Source organism: Rutilus rutilus (genome assembly GCF_951802725.1).
Source record: "Rutilus rutilus genome assembly, chromosome: 19".
Taxonomy (NCBI): domain Eukaryota; kingdom Metazoa; phylum Chordata; class Actinopteri; order Cypriniformes; family Leuciscidae; genus Rutilus; species Rutilus rutilus.
Window position 1 is genome coordinate 16,770,598 of NC_140232.1, and position 6,115 is coordinate 16,776,712.

Consider the following 6,115-nt stretch of genomic DNA (forward strand, 5'->3'; position numbering starts at 1 on the left):
AAGAGCAGACTCAGTGCTATGTAAAGCTTTAAAACCAGATTGAAAAACTTCATTGATTGAATTATTTAACAGGAAAGTTTGTAATTGTACCAAAACTGCTTTCTCCATAATCTTTGAAATAAAAGGGAGATTTGAAATGGGTCGAAAACTGGAGAGAGATGATTGATCTAGATTAGGTTTTTTAATATAAGGAGTTATCACAGCCTGTTTGAGGCAAGCAGGAACAGTGCCCGTATGTAAGCACTTGTTAATGACTGACAGCAGACTTGAACCCATAGCACCCACATTTTGTTTTAGGAAATGTGATGGAACAATATCATGTAGGCATGATGTAGGCTTAAGACGATCCACAATTTCCTTACAGGCCTGAAAGCTGAGTGGCTCAAACACAGACCATGTGACGGAATATAATGGAATCTCTGGCAAAACATGTCCTGTCTGAGACATCTTAGATCTAATAGCCAATACCTTATTAGTGAAAAAGCTTGCAAAACTTTCACAGAGCGAGACAGAAGGCTCAGGAAAAAGATTAACAGGTGGATTTAACACAGAGTCAATAGTGGAAAAAAGCACACGCGGGTTATTTCTATTAAGCATAATTAAATCAGAGAAATATTTACTCTTAGCAGCTTTAGCTGCCCTCTGAAATGAGGAAAGAGAGTTTCTCATAATTTCGTATGAAACATGCAATTTGTCTTTTTTCCATCTGCGCTCGGCTTGCCGGCAAGCCTGCCTAAGAGAGCACACTGAGTCATTAAACCATGGAATTGGCACTGATTTACGAAATTTAAGCTTTAAAGGTGCAATACTGTTCAGAATAGAAGCACAGGTGGAATTAAAATAACTGAGATGTTCATCCGCATCCAGGTTATGTAGAGTAGATTCAGTTTTAAAAGAAGTCCACACCTCATGAAATGCAGCCATGAACTCCTCACTGGAATGTGCACTGAGGGTACGAGACATACGCCCCATAGACTGAGTTTTTAGTGAATGACCAAAATATGGGACATTAAAAATTACAGGCATATGATCAGAGAAGGTTGCATTGCTAATTTTGATATCGGAGACAGATAGACCATGAGTTAAAATCAAGTCCAAGGTATGACCCTGTTGATGCGTAGGGCCAGAAACCCACTGAACAAAGTCAAAGGATTCAATAAGATTTAAAAACTCCATGGACAAGGTTATAGATGCACAGCAAACATGAATATTAAAATCACCAAGCAGCAGTATTTTATCATAAGCAGTGACAAGGTCTCCGACAAATGCAGCAAATTCATTAATAAATTCTGAGTTATATTTGGGAGGACGATATAACAATGCAATAGTGACAGGATTTGCTAGTAGTATTTGGAATAATTGCACCTCAAAACTGCCGTATGAAGACGCAGATAAAATTTGACAAGAAAATGTGTTTTTAAAAACAGTCACTAACCCCCCACCACGGCCAGAGCAGCGCGGGGTATTTAGAAAGTCACAATCCTGCGGTAGTAATTCAACAAGCGAGCTGGATTCGCCAGGTTTAACCCATGTCTCTGTGATACAGAGGAAGTCCAGCGCTTGTGCAGTAAAAAGTTCGTTTAGGATGAAAGATTTATTTATCAAGGATTGTGCATTGATGAGGGCCATCTTTAGTACAGATGAGTCACTATCCGACTGTGTAGTTGCACGACACAGAGGCCGGAGGTTACCTGAATTAACTCCGTCACGGTGAGGATGAAGAGACATCGCATGACGATGCGTGGAAATAATAACTGGGATACTCGCACATGGCCGCTGGAACTGAGCCTCAGGGAAACACCTTTCTGTGCCACGTCCACAAGCCCGAGCTCCCAACTCACAGGACGGGTGCCGCGCGGCGATCTCTCGAGCCAACGCAGTTTTCCGGCGAACAGCGACACCACACCGTTTGCCGCGCCTCCACCGGCGCCTTCTTCTAGGTAAATCCATAGGACACCTGCACAGGTGCATAGGGAGATGGATCGCAAAAGACGATTGGAATGCTCTATGTCCATTAACATCACCATTGGCAGAGTCCATGACCACATTTCGAATGTTAAGCAATGTTAAGCGGTCATACACGAGGGTGGAATTACAATTTGCGATCATAATGGAGATAAGAAAGAGAAAAACGCATGCCAACGGCAGCGACGAAGCGGACAGCAGAAGGCCAGCCAACACAGGCGCCATCATCCTTTCAACCGGCCAAGGACAAGGGATCTCCAGTGTCTAAGCAAAGAATGAGCAAGTGGGTGGTTGAGGCTATTCCGCTTGCTTATGAAGCGGCCGGGCAGCCTTCTCCTATGGCTGTCCGGTTGCACTCTACAAGGAGTATGGCGGCCTCCAAGGCCCTTATTTCAGGAGTTTCTCTCCAGGACGTGTGTGATGCGGCAGGCTGGTCCTCACCGCACACCTTTGTCAGGTTTTACTCCTTGGACCTGGACTCTACACCAGGGTCTCAGGTCCTGTCATCCTAGTGCTGCTCTTTATGATTTCACACAGGACAGACACTTGTAGCTATGGTGGCGTTGGTATAGACGTTCCCATAGCGTCAAACTCGACGCAACGCGAGTTCCCCTGAAAGGGAACGCCTCGGTTACGACTGTAACCTCGGTTCCCTGAAGAGGGAACGAGCGTTGCGTCACCTTGCCATATCTCCTTCATGCCTGTCAGCTGCTACTTCAGACTTTACGAAGCTGCCGCTCTCTGTTTTCAAGCAGGCTTTATAGTTTCCTGGTACGTGACGTCACCCGCATCTGACGTTCCGCCACGCCATTGGACTGATTTTACATGTGCTTCAAGACATCATCACGCAAAGCGTTCCCATAGCGTCAAACTCGACGCAACGCTCGTTCCCTCTTCAGGGAACCGAGGTTACAGTCATAACCAAGGCGTTTTCTCTCTCACACCCAACAACAGATGCAGGGGAAGACCAGCATCATTTTAGATACCTCAGCAAGCCTTGGCATTAACATCAATAGAGAAACGTCTGGCGATCCTCTGAGATCAGCATCAACACCAAGACCAGGGTCTTCAACATCATTGTGAAGCCTGTCTTGCTGTATGGAGCTTAGACCTGGAGAACCACCACCACTACCATGAAGAGAATCCAGGTTTTCATCAACACCTGCCTCAGAAGAGGCTGGCCAAACAAGAAAGTTCTTCAGCAGCGAAGAACTGTGGCAACTAATGAAACAGCAACCAGTGGAAGATGACATCCTCCAAAGATGCTGGAGGTGGATTGGACATACCCCCCGCAGGCCTGCAGACAGCATCACAAGGCAAGCCCTCATCTGGAACCCCCAAGTGAGGAGGAAGAGGGGCATACAAAGAAACACCTGGTGCCGTGATCTGGAGGCAGACCTGGAGGATGGGCCACACATGAGGGCAGCGGGAATGACTGGCTCAGGACAGAGATGTCTGGAGAGAGATTGTTTAGGGGACACGCTATGACTTTGTCAGGTCTTCATGCACCTCTGGGTAAAAAAACAGCTCCTCGATTGCGTTGGAGAGGACCCAGATGAGCTCTGAGTCTAGCGCGGGTCAGGAATCATCTTGCTTGTTCTGTCCAGGGTAGTGGAATCCTTAGTGGGGTTTCGACCACTCCTCTAAATCTGAAACAACCAGGGACATAGGATCATTGCTGTCATCTTCCTCTGACCTTCCAAATGAGAGCAAGCCACTTGCACCGGAAGAGGGACACTGATCTTCTGAGCACAGGGGAATCGTCTCGCTGTGGAGAGAGTGAGGCATGCAGGATCTGGGCCGACGTGAGCTCACCGAGTCCCGTTTGCTCACTCAGCGGCTGCTTATAACATATGGACTCGCCCATTTGGGCACACGAGACGGCATTGGTCTGTGCAGTTGCACAGACGTGATTCAATCAGGCTTCAGCATTTTCTGAGAAAGTAAAACTAAGACCATGCAAAAAAAAAAAAAAAAAAAATATATATATATATATATATAAAAAATATATATATATATATATATAAAGAATTGAGTACATTTTTACAGTGTACGCTCAGCGTTACTCCTTTCTGATGGCAGTGCATGGAAACTTTTTCTGGTCTTCATTGTTTCAGCAGTGTTTAATATCAGGGTCAAACTGACTGTTTAAATTAAATAAAAAGTACAGGAAACCTGTAAATCAATTTACCTGCATTGACGACTGTCAAGAATGACAAATACAGAAGCATGAGAATTCTCTCAATTAATTCAAAACAGGTGTTGTGTACTTCTACAATGTTCTTTGATCTATATCCATTGTTAGGATACTAAGCAGCCCCTCAAAGTTCATTTGGCACATTCTCAGCAGGGAAGACAGTGTTCTTTCTCTTAGATACAACATGTTATTGCCTGTTTTATCTGCTCTTTCGTTTGTTACTTTTACTTTTGCAGACCGCAGCTGTCATTGGATTGGTTCAGATGCCTGCCAACCCTTGGTGCTAGTGACCCAAAATGGACATTGCAAAACAATGGATATAGTATCTGCTACACAGTTTTATCTCATTTGCAAAATTGGATAAAAAAACAACAAAAAACAAACAAACAATGTATGCATGGTTTGAAAACACATTGTAGGCACAGAGACTTTTGATAAATAAAATTGACATTGTTGGTAAGTTTAATAATTGGCACATTTTTTATATAGGCCTATATATTTTTAAGTTTAATGCAGAGTAAAATGTTTTATAGAAGCCTGTTTCAATGTCTGTTTAAATGTTTAATTTATGTCCAAGTACACTAGTATGTCTATAAGTACACTACAGTACACTACACTATAACTACAGACAGGTATTGAATTCACTTGCAGCATTCATTGCGCTGTTTAGCAGCGATTTTAGTCGATTTACTCACAACTTGATCAGGGCACAGCAGTGTGCACCACAAGAATCCGCAAGAAGAGAGAAACAAAACGAAAGAGAATTAGGCATCAAACAAAAAGAGGCAGATGAAAAAATTTAAAAAGAAAGGTGATTGGCAATAATACCAAAATTTAGGTTTGGACTTACCTGTGCGATTTAGGTGGTCCTTATAATAAAATGTTCAGTCTTTCATGATGTCATAAATATCACTGAATATATCACCAGCATCATTGCCATCATTTGAATTATTTTGACTGCATGCAGTGGACAACTTTCCATGATATTGAGTCATAATACATCATCTAACATCAGCACAACAGTGAACTCATGATGTGTCTGTCCAGCAATATACAGTCAAGCCAAAATTTATTCAGACACCTTCAACATTTCTCACATCATCACAGTTTATTCAATCACTATACTTTAGAAAATGGTAAATAAAATATGACAAGAACTCAATTGATATTTCACTGGTTTTGGCCATCCTTCTGTTAGACTGCCTCACAAATGAATTAGGTTAAATAGTCTGTGGTGTAAAAAGGATGCATTAGCAATTAAATAAAAAAACACTTAGGCAAAACATGGTCAGGTCAAAGTGTCTGAATAAATTTTACTGGTCCATTATGTGAGAATTTTTGGGTATAATATGTTTACTTTATTTTGCTATCCTCACATGGATATACATAAATGAACTATAGTGTCCTGCACCCAGTAAAAAAAAAAAAAAAAAAAAATATATATATATATATATATATATATATATCTGGTGTCTGAATATTTTCTGGATTTACTGTATGTGGCGAAAACCATCAGTGAGTGAGAACCTGATATTCTGCTTTTCTGGCACTGGAATAATAACAACTGCTTTAAACCTTGGGACTCTCTTATCGAGTTGAAATTTGTTCAAGCGTTAAATGTTTTACTATTACTATTTCTGCAATGCCTTAAGCATATAATGCTAGTATGCCATTCTGAATTCAACCATTCAAAAGATAAATCTGAACTTTGGCATGTTACACATTAGATTACATAACGCTTCTTCAGGCATTTTTTGAATGCATGATTGGGAATTTCAGTTTTAAGCTTACACAGTCAAACTGAAAATCTTACGGCAAAATATGTCATATGATAAAATGATCTTCCCTTGGTTTCTGGCACAAATTTCCATGCCCTTTGTGTCAGTCTATTGATGGCAAAGGTTTCTCTTTGAAAGTAATATGTGACCCTGGACCACAAAACCAGTCACATGG